Source organism: Bos indicus x Bos taurus, chromosome 1 (genome assembly GCF_003369695.1).
Source record: "Bos indicus x Bos taurus breed Angus x Brahman F1 hybrid chromosome 1, Bos_hybrid_MaternalHap_v2.0, whole genome shotgun sequence".
In the NCBI taxonomy this organism is placed as follows: Eukaryota; Metazoa; Chordata; class Mammalia; order Artiodactyla; family Bovidae; genus Bos; species Bos indicus x Bos taurus.
Window position 1 is genome coordinate 149433184 of NC_040076.1, and position 18701 is coordinate 149451884.

General features: G+C 42.4%; 1 protein-coding gene across 2 annotated transcripts in view; it reads right to left on the bottom strand.

Moving 5' to 3' along the window:
* Positions 1 to 18701, bottom strand: part of KCNJ6 (potassium voltage-gated channel subfamily J member 6) — a 331877-nt gene that overhangs the window by 270347 nt on the left and 42829 nt on the right. The window lies entirely within an intron of this gene.

Consider the following 18701-nt stretch of genomic DNA (forward strand, 5'->3'; position numbering starts at 1 on the left):
TTTTTCTTCAAAAAATGTGCTTTATTTTGGATTATTTGACTCATTAGAATTTTAGAGGAGTAATTTTTGATCTGTTTGGTGGTCTTAAAGACAACCTACAAATGTGAATTACATCCTTGGGTTCAAAGTTAATATTCTTAATACTCTCAGGTTCAAAGTTTTTGAAATTTAGAGATTATTATGGCTGGACTGTGCCTCCAAAAGGTAACCAAGTCAATGAAATTCGATGATGAGGAGAAATTAAATGGCTTTTTGGCCATGTGCTCAGCCCTCAACTTGTTCATTTTGACGGCTGTATCACCAGTACCAACTTAGATTTATTGAAGCCCTGGTTTAGTGTGGGTGCAGAGTAAAAGGCTGTGTCTATTTTATAATCGTGTCCTTGAGAGCTTATTCTTCAGAAAGTACATCTGGTGCCCGACATTCATATTGTTAATGTTTTGGACTCAATTTTGCTTTATTTGTAATGTGTGGTTGATATCTAAAATCAATTTCTGTGCCTAAAGAACTGACATTATTAAAATATTATTAAAAGAGGTTTTTGGAGGCACTTGGCTCTGTGTGACAAAGTGCATAATTAGCAGGACTTAAGAGCTAATGGATTTATAAATTCGCTGTATATAAAGGCTCCACTTCTAAAATAATGTTCAGCTGATATTTAACATGCCTTGCTGTGACTTGTGTAAGAAATGAATTGTTCTTGGTTTACCAAGTCTTATTGCTTGTATTTTGGACTGCAAGGAGATCCAACCAGTCTTTCCTAAAGGAGATCAGTCCTGGGTGTTCATTGGAAGGACTGATGTTGAAGCTGAAACTCCAACACTTTGACCACCTGATGCGAAGAGCTGACTCATTTGAAAAGACCCTGATGCTGGGAAAGATTGAGGGCAGGAGGGGAAGGGAATGACAAAGGATGAGATGGTTGGATGGCATCACCGACTCAATGGACATGGGTTTGGGTAAACTCTGGGAGTTGGTGATGGACAGGGAGGCCTGGCGTGCTGTAGTTCATGGGGTCTCAAAGAGTTGGACATGACTGAGTGACTGAACTGAACTGAACTGAACTGATTGCTTGTATTATCTCTTGAAGTAGTTAAAAATATGGTGCTCATATTGTTTGTGGCAGGGCAGCAGAGCAGGAGGAGCTTATACTATACTGGCAGTTTGGAGGTTGAGCTTAAATTGCCTGAAATGACCGGACTCCCGGAGAGACCCTTTGAAAATGTGAGCTTTTTATGGCCTGTGCGTCATCGAGCACCAGATGCCAGCTTGGAGGGTTGAAGCTGGTGAGAAAGTCGTCTGAATCAATGCATCAGCCCACACCTGATGTTTGATATGGATGTGGAAAGAACCGTCCCACTCCCTAATAGTTTTTCTTCTTGAAATGTCAGCCTTCAAATTAAATATTTACTTGTCATTGTTCGAGACGTTGCAGGATGAGTCAGGGAAGAGATGGAACCTAAACAGAAGTAAACACCAATCGATCCAGACTTGTAAACTCTGTTTGTGATTATGTCCCTTACAATACGAAGATTTAAAAGTATGACTGGACAGAAAGAGAAAGACAGATACCAGTTGACATCATTTACGTGTGGAATCTAAAATAGGACACAAATACCTTATCTAAGAAACAGAAGCAGACTCACAATAGAGAACAGACTGGCTGTTGCCAGTGGTAGAGGGCGGAGGGTGGAGGAGGGAAGGATTGGGAGTGTGGGATTAGCAGATGTAAACTAGTATAAAGTGAAAGTGAAGTTGCTCAGTCGTGTCCGACTCTTTGCGACCCCATGGCCTGTAGCCTACCAGGCTCCTTCCTCTGTCCATGGGGTTTTCCAGGCAATAGTCCTGGAGTGGATTGCCATTTCCTTCTCCAGGGGATCTTCCCAATCCAGGGATTGAACCCAGGTCTCCCGCATTGTAGACAGACGCTTTACTGTCTGAGCCATCAGGGAAGCCAAACTAGTATATATAGGCTGGATAAACAACAAGGTCCTACTGTACAGCACAGGGAATTATATTCAATATTCTGTGATAAACCTCAATGGAAAAGAATATGAAAATGAAAAATGTATGTGTATAACTGAATCACTTTGCTGTACAGCAAAAATTAGCACAAGCATTGTAAGGCAACTATACTTCAATAAAGTAAATTAAAAATAACTAATAATACTGTAGTCCTAATTTGAATTGAAGGTATCAACATGAACGCATGAAAAAAAAAATACGACTGGGGTTCAGGGCTGGGAGGGTATCAGGCCCTTCTGCTGAGGTCATGGGATTGGATTGCTCTAGTCTGGACAGTTATGGGGCATCTCTTCAAATTTCCAGCAAACATATGCCCTGGCAGTCCTGCATGCGTACTTAGTCATCTCTGACTCTGTAATCACATGAACTGTATCCTGCCAGGCTCCTCTGTCCATGGGATTTTCCCAGCAAGAATTCTGGAGTGGGCTGCCATGCCCTCCTCCAGGGGATCTTCCTGACCCAGGATCGAATCTGCGTCTCTGGTATCTCCTGTACTGCAAGCGAATTCTTTACAGCTGAGCCACTGGGAAAGCCCCATGCCTCTCCAATAACCCCTCTGAAAATGGAGAAGCTAACACTTCTATTTTACTTCTTCTGAAGTGAAGGTACCCAGGAGGGTTTTGGGGGTCTTTAGCACTCCTATGATTCCATCAGCCTACAGTTTTCCCCAAACAAAAAACGTCAAGCAAAAAAAAAAAAAAAAGACATTCTCTAGATCTAGGAAGCTTCAAGGATATTGATTTTCTTGTGTTCACTTCTTAGAACTAGACCCCATGTGTCTCCTAGATAGAGACCCCTAACACCAAATCTAACATGTGCAAGAAAGCTCAGTGAGATTAACGGGAAAACTGCGATTTATCATTGGCTAGGTAATTTACAGATAATTTGAATATTTTAATTGAAATACACTTTCAAGCTGCTGTTTGTGTGCCGAGTGAAAGAGAGCTGTATCTTTGATGTGATGCCGAAATAGCTAAGATGCATTCAACTTCGTGAAAAATAGAAGTGATTGATGTACAGAAAAAACTGGAAGAGGCAAACATAGTCAGATAACTGGATTATTATTATTATTTGATATCCACATGCCACTCGTGTCTCCTTGCAGTTCTTGGCTATTTTTCAGGGGACAGGAAGAGAAGAGGAGAGAGAAAGGCACAGGGTCAGGAGCAGCAATGTATCTGACCTTTCAAAACTTGCTGGCTCCTCCCATAGAATGTGAATTTCAGGTCTTCTGCTGGAAAGCTAGAAGACAGAACTAGCAACTTTCGCTGACCGAATTAATCATTCTACAAGTGGGGCAGCCAGGTCAGAAAGACCCTGAGAATTCCCTTTATTTTATTTTATTTTTTTTTGAGAATTCCCTTTAAAGAGCTATGTTCCTGCTGACACTTGAACATATTAATATAATACCTCAGGTCACACTCCTTGTTTCATAGGGCTTAACGACGCGCCTTACAATTTAGTGATCGAGTTAACTCAGGGTCTGTGTTGAAGGGAGTGATGAGTTTTATGTTGTGGGTAAGGGAATGTTTTCAAGCTAGGACTTATCAACAATGGATTTTCTCAACACCTTAGAGATGAACCAGCGAATATCCTCCAGTTTGATCAAGCTCCAGCCGCTCCTCTTTGCAGCCTGATGAGATTAGTAGAACCATCCGCTGGGAGTATGAGCTGTAATTTTTCATGATTAAAGAGCTGGAAGAGAAACGAAAAGCCTCTCCATCTTAACTGTGTGAGAGACAAAGTTTGCAACATGTCAACTCTCCAAATTGTCGGTCTACTAATTCCCCTTCTTAGGGGGCTTATCCTCACATTCTTTGAGTTTCAAAGCAGGGAAAGTGGGAAGTAAATTTCTCTCTCCATTTGGTTGGTATTTGCATATCATGAAGCATGCCTCCACAAATGCAGGTTTAGAGTTTTGTTCCTAACTCCATGTAGTACTGTTTTGACTCTGAACATGTCAAAGGATGAAGAAATAAAATGCATCTACTGCTGGCAAGATGCCCTCTGCTATTCTGCTCCCTCTGTGACAGGTTATGTTTAGGTGATTTGTTAAAACCTGATGTTGTCTTATCCCACTACTGGATAAATTCCCTGAGAAAATCATAATGCAAAAAGACACATGTATCCCAATATTCATTGCAGCAGTATTTATAAAAGCCACGACATGGAGGTAACCTAAATGTCCATTACCAGATGAATGGATAAAGAAGATATGGTCCATATGTACAATGGAATATTACTCAGCCGTAAAAAGGACCAAAATGGAGTCATTTGTAGAGATGTGGGTGCACCTAGGGTCTGTCATACAGAGTGAAGTAAGTCAGAAAGAGAAAAACAAATATTGCATATTAATGCATATGTGTGGAATCTAGAAAAATGGTATGTGAACCTATTTGCAGGGCAGAAATAGAGACAGAGATGTATGTAGTGAGTGGACATGTGGACATGGAAGGGGAGGGTGGGACAAGCTGGGAGATTAGGATTGACATGTACACATTGCTGTGCATGAAACGGATAGCTAGTGGGAAGCTGCTGTATGGCACAGGGAGCTCAGCCCGGTGCTCTGTGATGGCCTGGAGGGGTGGGAGGGAGGCCATGTATGTATCCACATAGCTGATTCACTTCACTGGACTGGAGAAACCAACACAGCAATGTAAGGCAACCTTACTTCAATTTAAAAAAAGAGTAAACCGGAAGGCATACACAACATTTCCAGTTAGTTACCAAGAAACATGTTAGTAACAACCCATTATAAATACAGAACATCACACCCTGACTAGCTCAGTAGCCCAGGAATCCCAGCCAGACCAGGTCTGGCCATTTATAAGCGAAGGAAAGAATGTGCATAGGGTCTGAGTGGTTCTAGTGACAGAGCTGGGTCAAGCCCAGGGTTTGTGACGACTGCAAATCAAGTGCTGTTTTTGTTTTCACCACAGCACAACATGACTTGTGTCATCGACACACTGGCTTGTTTCCCAAACGGTGTGTCAGCTCGGCTGGGCTACCTGACTCATCGCTAATGGATGCGGTGCCGGGAGAGTATTTCATAGATGTAATCAGGTGATGTTTCCTGTGTGGGCCTGACTTGATCAGTTGAAAGGCTCTAAGGGGGAGGTTTGAAGAAATTCTCCCTGGGGATGGCAGCTTCAGCCCCTGCCCGGGAGCCTCCATTTTCCCTTCCTAATGGCCAGCCTTAGAGGTCTCTGACATGCTCACCATGTCTCTGACATGCTCTTAATCATGGAAGCCAAGGTTTTTCTTCTCTGATTAGAGTTTGACTCATACAGCAAGGGAGCAGCTGTAGTTCAAAGTGGATCTGAGATGCTGGGAGCATTTCATGAGGTTTCTATACATGGGAGAAAAGAGAAAGAAAGGCGTTGAATCCCACAGGCCACCGATTTTTTACTTTGGGGAACCAGGAGCCTGATTACTCATATACTTCTGTGCCGCTCTTATTGCAGAAGTAGACTTGGCCCTGGAAGGTCACTGAGGCCAGGATTGTGTTCTGATGTAAACGCTGATGGGGGACGTTGGCTCATGCCCACTGGCCAATGTAGAGAAGAGGGATAGTAGGCAAGAGAAGCATGGATCAGAAGCTGTGTGCAGAAAGGCACTGAGATGATCAATTGGTGCTTCTTGGAAAAATAGCATCAGCAGATTTACCTGCCACTGGGTCACCTGATGCAAAGGACTGATTCATTGGAAAAGACCCCGATGCTGGGAAAGATTGAAGGCGGGAGGAGAAGGGGACAACAGAGGATGAGACGGTTGAATGGCATCACCGACTCAATAGACATGAGTTTGAATAAGCTCCGGGAGCTGGTGATGGACAGGGAGGCCTGGTGTGCTGCAGTCCATGGGATCACAGAGAGTCAGACACGACTGAGTGACTGAACTGTGAAATGAACTGAGAGCACGTTAAAGATGGAAGGTCACAGGTTGAGTTGAAGAGAGCCAATGGCTTCCAGAAAGAGGAAGGAGGGTGGAGAACAGGAAGCCAGGTTTTGGGTGTGGAGATTTAGGAATAAACAATAAAGATTACTTGCAAGGAAGAGTATTGAAAGTTTCCAGAGAAAAACTATGCATTATTTAGAGCACACCTTTCTGGGTTTTCTGATTCTAGCTATTCATTGCCCTGGAGCTATTTTTATAATTTGGAAATTGTAGAGAACTGATTGCAATGCAGTTGTAACTACCAGTTAAATCATTCTTGTATATAGACTTGAGAATAAATTTTGCCAAGTGGAGGTTCAGTCAATTTTCCCAATGAGAATAAACATTTCAATATTCCTTTCCTCCATATAAATTTGTGGTTTGACTTCTTTGAACCTGTTGTAACATCTCTGTGATGTCCTTGTTTCATTAATGAATTGAGTGTGATCTTTGGCCTGGGTTCACTTTATGTTTGAAGGAACCTGAGGGGTGACACCAGGGTTTCCCAGGTGGTGCTAGTGGTACAGAACCTGCCTGCCGATGCAGGAGACATAAGAGATGTGGGTTTGATCCCTGGGTTGGGAAGATCCCCTGGAGCAGGGCATGGCAACCCACTCCAGTATTTTTGCCTGGAGAATCCCAAGGAAAGAGGAGCCTGGCAGGCTACAGTCTACAGGGTTGCAAGAAGTTGGGGACATGACTGAAGTGACTTAGCACACGTGCATGAGAGATAACCAGGCCCCAGAAAAACCCATGCAGCCGTTCTTGCAGCACAGACAGTGTAAATAAAAGTAAATTTAAAAAGTTTCTTTTTTAATTAGGGGAAAAAATTCAGATCCTTTATCCTGAGATTGACATCAAGAAATGTTTTTATGGTTTTGGAAAGAAGAATTAAATGCACTTTCTATGCTTCATAATTATATACACATCTGTTTATATAGGTACGATTTCTGTTTTACCTGCTTTGAAAAACCACATTGGAAGTGAAGGAGTAAAAGGAAAAAGAAGAATAGATTGTCTAGTAGGAGGCCAGACCCCACCTTGCAAAGAGCAATGTCATCTGCAGAAACACAGAGCAGATGGTGAAAAGCCATATGATAAAAATAACAGAAGGCTACATGGTGAATATATCACAACAGGTGGGCAGCTAGTGAGAATGATGAACAGAAAGTAAAAGATGAGGAAGGAGAAGCTCACCCCAGGTCACCAGGTCTGAGATGTTAAGGTACCTTGCATGTTGGATTTATGCTAACAGTCTCCAAAGAGCCAAGGGTAGTTTTGTTTTCAGAATCATGTGGCCTTTCTATTGTAGGTGGGAAGGGTCAGGACAGTGCAGACTGGGGGCGGCTGACATGGCTAATTCTCCTTTGTGAATACACTGTGGCAGGGGTAGTGACCATACCTGCATTAGGATGTCACAGGCTGTTGGGAGAAGGAGCATTGAAGTCTAAGTCTCACATCTAGCTGTCCTGACCCAGGGATTGAATCCATGTCTCCTGTATCACGGAGCCACCTGGGAAGCCCAGATAAAAGATAAGAGACCACATATTTCTCATTCTTGAAGTCAGGAGACCTCCCCAACTACACACATGCAGAAGGGCTCCTTGGAATTCAAAAGGGGAGAGATGCTAAGTGCTGCTAACTACCCACAAGCCTCTTTGGCAGAATCCATCTTGGCTAAGAGATGTTTATGCACACATGTTGTTGTTGTTGTTGTTCAGTTGTTAAGTCGGCAAAGTGTCTGATTCTTTGCAATCCCATGTGCTGTGGCACTCCAGGCTGCCCTGTCCTTCACTATCTCCCGGAGTTTGCTCAAACTCATGTCCATTGAGTCACTGATGCTCTCCAATCATCTCGTCTTCTGTTGCCTCCGTCTCCTCCTGCCCTCAATCTTTCACAGCATCAGGGTCCTGTCCAATGAGTCAGCTCTTTGCATCAAGTGGCCTAAGTATTGGAACATCATTGTGAATCAGCCACAGGTGCACATGTGTCCTCCCATCCTGAACCCCATCCCACCTCCCTCCCCACCCCATCCCTCTGGGTTGTCCCAGTGCACCAGCTTTGAGTGCCCTGCTTCATGCATCAGACTTGCACTGGTCATCTATTTTACATATGGTAATACACATGTTTCAATGCTATTCGCTCAAATCATCCCACCCTCACCTTCTCCCACCTAGTCCAAAAGTCTGTTCTTTACATCTGTGTCTTTTCTGCTGTCTTGTATACAGGGTCTTTCTAAATTTCATATATATGCACTAAAATACTGTATTGGTGTTTCTCTTTCTGACTTACTCCACTCTGTATAATAGGCTCCAGTTTCACCCATCTCATCAGAACTGACTCAAATGCATTCTTTTTAATAACTAAGTAATATTCCATTGTGTGTATGTACCACAGCTTTCTTATCCATTTGTCTGCCGATGGACATCTAGGTTGCTTCCATGTCCTAGCTATCGTAAACAGTGCAGTGATGAACATTGGGGTACACGTGTCTCTTTCAATTCTGGTTTCCTTGGTGTGTATGCCCAGCAATGGGATTGTTGGATCATATGGCAGTTCTATTTCCCATTTTTTAAGGAATCTCCACACTGTTCTCCATAGTGGCTGTACTAGTTTGCATTCCCACCAATAGTGTATGGAGGTTCCCTTTTCTCCACACTCTCTCCAGCATTTATTGTTTGTAGACTTTTTAATGGCAGCCATTCTGACCAGCGTGAGATGGTACCTCATTGTGGTCTTAATTTGCATTTCTCTAATAATGAGTGAGGTTGAGCATCTTTTCATGTGTTTGTTAGACATATGTATGTCTTCTTTGGAGAAATGTCTGTTTAGTTATTTGGCCTACTTTTTTATTGGGTTGTTTATTTTTCTGGTATTGAGCTGCATGCTGCTGCTGCTGCTGCTAAGTCGCTTCAGTTGTGCCCAACTCTGTGTGACCCCATAGACGGCAGCCCACCAGGCTCCGCCGTCCCTGGGATTCTCCAGGCAAGAACACTGGAGTGGGTTGCCATTTCTTTGTAAATTTTGGAGATGAATTCTTTGTCAGTTGTTTCATTTGCTATTATTTTCTCCTATTCTGAAGGCTGTCTTTTCACCTTGGTTATAGTTTCCTTTGTTGTGCAAAAGCTTTTAAACTTAATTATCTCCCATTTATTTATTTTGTTTTTATTTCAATTTCTCTGGGAGGTGGATCATAGAGGGTCTTGCCGTGATTTATGTCAGACAGTGTTCTGCATATGCTTTCCTCTAAGAGTTTTATAGTTTCTGGTCTTACATTTAGATCTTTAATACATTTTTGTGTATGGTGTTAGAAAGTGTTCTAGTTTCATTCTTTTACAAGTGGTTGACCAGTTTTTCCACCACCACTTGTTAAAGAGATTGTCTTTTCTCCATTGTATATTCTTGCCTCCTTTGTCAAAGACAAGGTGTCCATAGGTGCACGGATTTATCTCTGGGCTTTCTATTTTGTCCCATTGACCTATATTTCTGTCTTTGTGCCAGTACCATACTGTCTTGATGACTGTAGCTTTGTAGTATAATCTGAAGTCAGCAAGATTGATTCCTCCAGTCTTTTTTAAGGTTGCTTTGGCTATATGAAGTGTTTTGTGTTTCCATGAAAATTGTGAAATTATTTGTTCTAGTTCTGTGAAAAATGCCATTAGTAACTTGTTAGGGATTGCACTGAATCTATAGATTGCTTTGAGTAACATACTCATTTTCGCTATATTGATTCTTCCAGTCCACGAACATGGTATATTTCTCCATCCAGTTGTGTCATCTTTAATTTCTTTCATCAGTGTTTTATAGTTTTCTATATATAGGTCTTTTGTTTCTTTAGGCAAATTTATTCCTAAGTATTTTATTCTTATTTTGCAATGGTGAAAGGGATTGCCTCCTTAATTTCTCTGTTTTTTCATTGTTAGTGTATAGGAATGCAAGGGATTTCTGTGTATTAATTTTCTATCCTGCAACTTTACTATATTAATTGATTAGCTCTAGTAATTTTGTGGTGGTGTCTTTAGGGTTCTCTATGTAGAGGATCATGTCATCTGCAAACAGTGAGAGTTTTATTTATTTTTTTCCAGTCTGGATTCCTTTTATTTCTTTTTCTCCTCTGATTGAAATCATAAATTCTTTGGCTCTCAGCCTTCTTTATGGTATAACTCTCACATCTGTACATGACTACTGGAAAAACCATAGTTTTGACTATACCAACCTTTGTCGATAAAGTGATATCTTTGCTTTTTAATATGCTGTCTAGGTTTCTCATAGCCTTTCTTCCAAAGAACAAGCATCTTTGAATTTCATGGCTGCAGTCACTGTCCACAGTGAATTTGGAGCCCAAGTAACAAATATGGACTCTGAACCAGGCAAATCAAAATGAGTGGCCAAAGGAAATCTGGAAGAAATGCCTCACATAAGTTACTTAAATTTCCATGAGGGCACAATTTTTCTCTCTTTGAGGCTTGTCCCTGGGTCTATCTACACATACTATTCTCTTTCTCCTCCTAATAAACAGTTCACTTGTTTCCTTACTTTCTGTCTTTGTGGGAATTTTTTTCTGCAAAGTCAAAGAGCCAGGGCCTTGTCACTGACCACTTATCCAGTGGCTAGGATTTGGTGCTCTCACCACTGCACCTGACCTCAATTTCTGGCTAGGAACCAAAGTCCTGCCTCAAGCCACTGCAGGCTGAAACTACCAGAGATCATATCAGGGTACATTCTACTATTTTCTTAATATATGTGGTTGTGCTGAGAGCGATAATTACTGCAAATTTCAAGATGAAGTTGCATGAGAACCATGAGCATGGAGATGAATACTGCCTACAATGCAATTTTAAAAAATTTTACTAAAGGTCTTTTTCAAGGAAATTATCACAGAATTAAATTGAATATGTGTCTACTCTATAAAAATATCATGTGCTGCAAGAGGCAAATTACACATTTTATCCAGAAAAAGCATTTGGGAAACTGAGATAATACATTAACTCTTTCTATCTAGGAACTGCTGTTAAGAGGAGGATCTAGACAAAAACAGAGCTCCAGACAGGCAAGAAGAACATCCCCGTAGGATATGTGGGGAAAATAGAGACAGAATTTGAAGAGGCAGTAGGGGCACATATGTGTTGACCAAGGAACAAGGGAGTTGGACAAAATGCTGGTTGAAAAATTCAGAGGACCAGCCTCAGAGCCCTGGAAATGCACCAGTCAGGGGACAATCTCTGTGTGGGTTCATGTAGCTCAAAACCTGTGTCATATCCTGAGAAGAGTTACAAGGGGCAGGAGCAGGGTGGGGAGGAAAGAGGAACTGGCAAATTTAAAATAAAACTGAAATTTCCCTTGGAATTCATAGTACATGAAATATTTTGACCTTGGGTACTTGGGTGACAGTTTTAAAACATGGTTCTCAAGCTATGCATTGGCTGTGTCCCTCTTAGGCATGTGTGTTCAGTTGCTAAATCATGTCCAGCTCTTTTGTAACCCCATGGACTGTATTCCACCAGGCTCCTCTGTCCATGGGATTTCCCAGGCAAGAACACCAGGGCGGGTTTCTATTTCCTTCTCCAGGGGATCTTCCCAAACCAGGGATCAAACCCACATTTCCGGCATTGGCATGCAGGTTCTTTACCACAGAGTCACCTGGGATGATTCCACTCAAGGTTTCAGTTCAGTTCACTCACTCAGTCATGTCTGACTCTTTGTGACCCCATGGACTGCAGTACACCAGGCTTCCCTGTCCATCAAACTCAAACTCATGTCCATTGAGTCAGTGATGCCATCCAACCATCTCATCCTCTGTCGTCCCCTTCTCCTCCTGCCTTCAATCTTTCCCAGCATCAGGGTCTTTTCCAGTGAGTCAGTTCTTTGCATCAAGTGGCCAAAGTATTGGAGCTTCAGCTTCGACATCAGTCCTTATAATGAATATTTAGGACTAATTTCCTTTAGGATGGAGTGGATGGATCTCCTAGCAGTCCAAGGGACTCTCAAGAGTCTTATTCAACACCACAGTTCAAAAGCATCAATTCTTTGGCACTCAACTGTCTTTATAGTCCAACTCTCGCATCCATACAGGATTACTGGAAAAATCATAGCTTTGACTAGATGGACCTTTGTTGGTAAAGTAATGTCTCTGCTTTTGAATATGCTATCTAGCTTGGTCATAACTTTCCTTCCAAGGAGTAAGCGTCTTTTAATTTCATGTCTGCAGTCACCATCTGCAGTGATTTTGGAGCCCCCCAAAGTAAAGTCTGTCACTGTTTCCACTGTTGCCCCATCTATTTGCCATGAAGTGATGGGACCAGATACCATGATTTTAGTTTTCTGGATGTTCTCATGGTTTAGTAGAGGGAAAAATGAAAGTTAGGGAGCAGTGATGTCCTTTGCAGGTTGTACAAGAAATTCACAGTGGTCCTGGGATAGAGGAGAGAGGAACCAGGATTTCAGATCCTTGAGCCGAGCACAAGGCAGTGAATTGCTTCTTGGGATTTATCAGAGCAGCTTGAGTGAGTCATCGCCTGGAGGATTTGGGAGTAAATAATGAATCACATGTCATGGAGACAAGGAAGGAATAGGATTTCCTGCCTGTGAAAGGATACAGTTGATATAGGGCTGCTCCTGATCCTTCCAAATGTTACGTTTCCTCATACTGCTGACCATGCTTCTAGTCTTAGTAATGGTTACATCTACTGAGCACCTACTATGTGCTCAGTAGATGTAATGTGCCAGGCATTGCTTTCCATGTATCAGTTCATAGACATAATCTAGGAGATGGTCTTACAGGCTAGAGTGGAGAAACTCATCACATTAAGTTAGCTAGAGTTTGTTCTTTAAGTGCATAACCATTTTCCCGAGTTGTCAGGTTCAGTAATTCCTGGGTATATTAAGCAGTGTTCTGGTAGGAACATTTGCCTCAGGCCTTCGCATGTTTGCATAATTTGGCTTTACTTTAGCAGAGTTTAGCTTACTCTGCTAATTTCAAATCCTTCAAGGGTTGGAACAATTCATATATACAATGTAGGGGGTTGGTGACCTGTAGTGATCTGAAGGAAGTACATAGGTTCATATCTCTCTCTTTGTAGGCTCTCCTACTCTTTGGGTAACATGGCATCTTTGTCCTTTTATATGTTTTAAATCCAATCTGTTGTTCATACTTCCAAATAAGACAGGCAGTTCCTATATAGGACCCTTTAAGGGCTGAGCTTGGAAAGTGTGGTCATCTTCTTCCTTTTGCATGCTGGTTGACCAGATGGCTGTGCCCCCTTTACTAGATACTAAGTCATAAAGTTTGGGTTCCAGGACATGCCAATTTATTTATTTTTAAAATTAATTTTTATTAGAGTATAATTGCTTTAACAGTGTTGTATTAGTTTCTACTGCACAGCAAAGAGAATTAGCTGTATCTCCTCTTTTTTGGATTTCTTTCCCACTTAAGTCACCACAGAGCATTGAATAGAGTCCCCTGCTGTACAGTAGCTTCTCATTAGTTATCTGTTTTATGTGTAGTATCAATGGTGTATATGTGTCAATCCCAATCTCCCAGTTTGCTCCCCCTCTCCCCTCAGTGTCTATACGTTTGTTCTGTACTTCTGTTTCTCTATTTCTGCTTTGCAAATAAGACCATCTATACCATTTTTCTGGATTCCACATATATGCACTAATATATGATATTTGTATTTCTCTTTCTGACTTACTTCACTTTGTATAAGTCTCTAGGTCCACTCATGTCTCTACAAATGACCACATTTTGTTCCTTTTAATGGTTGAGTAATATTCCACTGTATATGTACACCACGTCTTCTTTATCCATTTCTCTGTTGATGGACATTTAGCTTGCTTTCATGTCCTTGCTATTGTAAATGGTGATTCTATGAACATTGGGGTGCATGTGTCTTTTTGAATTAGGACATGGCAATTTAAATGAGGGACTGAGTTTTCCTGAGGTCAGACTTGAGGGGTGAGGTGCTATAGGTAATAGTAGTTGAAAAGCAAAGAACCAGGTAAGGCAATCCAGGAAGTGAGTGGCTTGGATCCCTGGGGGAAAAGCAGAGAAGAAAAAACCGAGACCACAGTTTTCCAAAATGAGCTTCTTACAGAGCAACACCTTACATCCTGGAAGTGTGGAAGGCAGGGGCCCTCAATATATGCTGAGTTATCCCTTTTCTGCTGCTCACGTGTGTTGCAATAATTAGGAGGGCACACAATTGATGGAGTTTTCCTAGCCTGTGGAAGCATGGGAGGACATGTGGCTTTATAAGTCTACTTAGATAAATTAAAAATTTAAGAGCAATAATGTCAGCAATAGTCACCATTAAACAGAGATCTTGGGAGCGGAACAGACCTTTTAAGCATCTGTTTTACTTGCGGCCCAGTATTTATCTCTTTGGCTCAGGCCCAAGGACAGAGCTGGCAAGGACCCAAACCTATCCCCAGAGTTGCCTCTTGGGATCTAAAAACTCCAGACAGCCAGAATTGAAAGCTGTCTCTCTGGGCTTCAGAGGTCTGTTACAATAATTCTGAGCTATTCCAGAGAATGCATTAGAAAATGGAAACAATTCAAGAATTATTTGTCTTGCTTTGCTTTCAAAATCAGCTCTTAGGAAAGGGTTGGAATGAGTTACAGATCCTTTCGGAGAGAATGTGTACACGATGCAATGCATGCCTAAATAGTTTGGTTTCTTACTGTGAGAAGTTTATATGTGATGGAGAAGCTTGTAAATTTTGGACCCTTCAAGGGCCCAACCCAAAGGGTGATCCAGAGGTGGTTTGATGATGCCACTGTCCATCACAGTTCTTTGTGTCCCAGCATGCAGCTTGCCTGATGCTCGGCTGGCTCTGCTTCTGACCCTGAAGCTTGGCCTGGGCAATCGTGGGAGCCTTACGTATGTATGATCTGGGGCAATTCCTTGTCCATCTCACAGATGCAGACACCAATTCCACTGGAGGATGTGCCATTATCTCTGTTTCTCCAGATAATTTTTTTTTTTTTTGTCATGCTCAGGTTTTTTCCTACTTTGCCCAGCCTTCTTTCTTATCCACCACCTTCCATTCCCTATTTTTATTTCCCCCTTCTGACCTTGAAGGCTCCAAAGCCTGGCATTGACTACCCTTTGACACATGAGTTTAATAGCAGTGGAGGGAAAGTCCTGAGAGGATGAGAATGGACATGGGGCAGGGCAGGGTGGGTGAACTCAGGGTCCACCCTCAGCCCAGGGTACTGGATTGAGGACGTGGTCTGAGGGACATCACATCCACGGTTGTCATTGGAGGTGAGTAGTGTACATTCCTCCCATCCTGCTTCTGTGCTCTGCTTTATGTCCTGATCTCAGATGAAACAAAAGTTGAAACCAAAGTCCAGGGATAAGAGTTCTGGGAGGGTGGGAATCTTTATGTGAAATGCAAGGCTGATGTGGGCCTTGTGTGCCTCCCACCTACCCTCCCAGCAGAATGTCCAGGTGGAGGGCCAGAGCCCAACTCTGCCCTCGACAAGAGGACAAGGGTCTGGGCACAGTCACGTGCTGGGCTCTGAGACTTCTTCCTGAATAACAGCAGTATTTACACTCTTGGATATTCTTCACACATGTGACTCATGGCTCTTTTCTCAAATCTGGAAGAAGTCAATCAAAGAACAGTGTGCTTCTGCAGACAGATGAGCAAGCTGGCAGACAAATGGGGGACGGTTAGATAAACAGAGATGGACAAAGGTGAGCCAGTAGCGTGCAATGTGTCCAAAGCAACAGAAGTTTGGTGTTTGGATATATTTCCGACTCACTAAGTTTAACCACCTGTTTCTTCTTGTATTTTTTTTTAAAGGATAAGTTAAAAAAAAAACAAACACTATTAAGAGACATCAAAATGATTTTTAGGCATTAGGCTGCTGTTAAAATGTTTTGATGGATTTAGAATAAATATGTTGGAGACATATGGATTTCATTTTTTTTTCTTTAATTAAATGTGAGGATGTTAAAATAAAAGTAAAATTCCCTACAAAAATAGAGTTTGATATTTTTTTATGGGGGAAGTTTATTAAACAAAGATTTATATGCAAATCAAAATAAGTACATGTAAGGCATGGGTACATTGGAGCTTCCCTGGTGGCTCAGACAGTAAAGAGTCTGCCTGCAATGCAGGAGATGCAGGTTCAACCCCTTGGTCGGGAAGATCCCCTGGAGAAGGGAATGGCAACCCATTACAATATTCTTGCCTGGAGAATTCCATGGACAGAAGAGCCTGGCTACAGTCCATGGGGTCACAGAGTTGGATATGACTGAGCGACTAACATTTTCACAGTTAAACTTTCTATGGGTACCCTAAAGGCTGCTTAGATCAATTAACATAGGGCAAGGCAGAGACTGGAGTCTGTCTTTGAGAGTTAAGGTGGTTAAATTACTAATGTGCAATAATATCTGTAGGCATCATCAAGAAAGAGTGTCTTACTTTCTAGACACAACCTAGGCTTAGAAGTCTCATTAAGAGTGCCTGGATGTACAAAGGATCACAGTTGGTGAGGTTCTTGGATAAAAATCTGTGCATGAACTTGAGTAAAAGGGTTGCCTGGAGTCTGGTCCTGTGAACCTCAAAGGGCAAGTCTCCCTTTGTGTACTGGCATCAGTGAGGGAACAGGGCTACCTGCAGGAAGTTGTCATTCCACCCGAGAGACCCAGTCTGTAGAGGCAAAGGATAGATGACTGATTATTGCAGCCTGATGACATTCATTCATTCATTCACATCACTCAACCAGACTCTGAACAGCCTTCTGATTATAACTTGGTTCCCTCAGTAGCCTTTCTTCCTGGCTGTGACTTTTCTTAAGTTGGCTTCTGGTTTATGCATCAGTCTGCTGTGAGTTTAGTTCATGTGAGTTTGACTCCCTGAGCTCAACATTCTCTATGGGCCTTGACAAAGGCAATTTGCTGCTCTTGGCTCTTTCCAACTTGGCTCTTTCCAGGACAGCCACCTCAGGGTCAGCGCCTGCCAGCAATCCAGTCCTCAGCCTCCTGTGTCTGCCTGTAGATGCCTCAGCGTCAGGACACATCTGGCAGTCCACTTCAGTCCAGTTCAGTCACTAAGGCAAGAACACTGGAATGCGTCACCATGCCCTCCTCCAGGAAGTCTTCCCGATCCAGGGATCAAACCTGCATCTCTTACGTCTCCTGCATTGGCAGGCAGGCTCTTTACCACTAGCGCCACCTGGGAAGCCCTTTGAAAGATATTACATGATCCAGCAATTCCATTCTAGCATATATCTAAAAATACTCAAAACACCATTTCAAAAAGATCCATGTGCCCCAATGTTCTTAGCCGAATTATTTACAATAGCCAAGATATTGAAACAACCTAAGCATCCATTGATGGATGAATGGATAAAGATGTGGTATATATTGTACAATGGAATACTATTCAATCATAGAAAAATGACATTTTTCCATTTGCATTAATATGGATGCACTTAGAGGGCAGCATACTAAGTGAAATAAACCATAAAGAGAAAGACAGATATTGCATGATATCACTTATGTGTGAAATCTAAAAAATACAACTGTTCAGTTCAGTTCAGTCACTCAGTCGTGTCTGACTCTTTGCATTCCCATGAATTGCAGCATGCCAGGCCTCCCTGTCCATCACCAACTCCTGGAGTTCACTCAGACTCACGTCCATCAAGTCAGTGATGCCATCCAGCCATCTCATCCTCTGTCGTTCCCTTCTCCTCCTGCCCCCAATCCCTCCCAGCATCAGAGTCTTCTCCAATGAGTCAACTCTTCGCATGAGGTGGCCAAAGTCCTGGAGTTTCAGCTTTAGCATCATTCCTTCCAAAGAAATCCCAGGGCTGATCTCCTTCAGAATGGACTGGTTGGATCTCCTTGCAGTCCAAGGGACTCTCAAGAGTCTTCTCCAACACCACACTTCAAAAGCATCAATTCTTCGGCGCTCAGCCTTCTTCACAGTCCAACTGTCACATCCATACATGACCACTGGAAAAACCATAGCCTTGACTAGACGGCCCTTTGTTGGCAAAGTAATGTCTCTGTTTTTCAATATGCTATCTAGGTTGGTCATAAATTTTCTTCCAAGGAGTAAGGAAAGAAGCAGACTCACAGATCCAGAGAACAAGCTGGTGGTTGGTTACCCATGGGGAGTGGACAGAGGGGCGGTTTAAGGGTGGGGGAGTGGGAGGTACACACTATGGGGTATAAGATAAGCTCAAGGATGGATTCTGTAGTATAAGGAACATAGTCACTATTTTGTAATAGTTTTAAGTGGTGTGTAACATATAAAATTGTATAAAAAATAAAAAAAATTAATAAGTAAAATAAAAAAATTAATAAATAAAGCTGACCACCTTCATTGCAGTTTCACACGTCTGTAGGTTGACAGCTGAACAAAGGCATAGTAGGGAATGTACAGGGTGGACCCAAATGGACACTGTCTGGATAACAAGAAAGCAAATTGGTAAGATGGCCAAGCCCAAGCTCAGGGCAGCGTTTGGATAATTGAATACACAGTGGACCAAGTGAGTGAAAGTTGCTCAGTTGTGTCTGACTTTTTGTGACCTCACGGACTTTATATAGTCCATGGAATTCTCCAGTCCAGAAAGTGGAGTGGGTAGCCTTGCCCTTCTCCAGGGGATCTTCCCAACCCAGGGATCAAAACCAGGTCTCCCACATTGCAGGTGGATTCTTTACCAGCTGAGCCACAAAGGAAGCCCAAGAATACTAGAATCGGTAGCCTATCCCTCCTCCAGT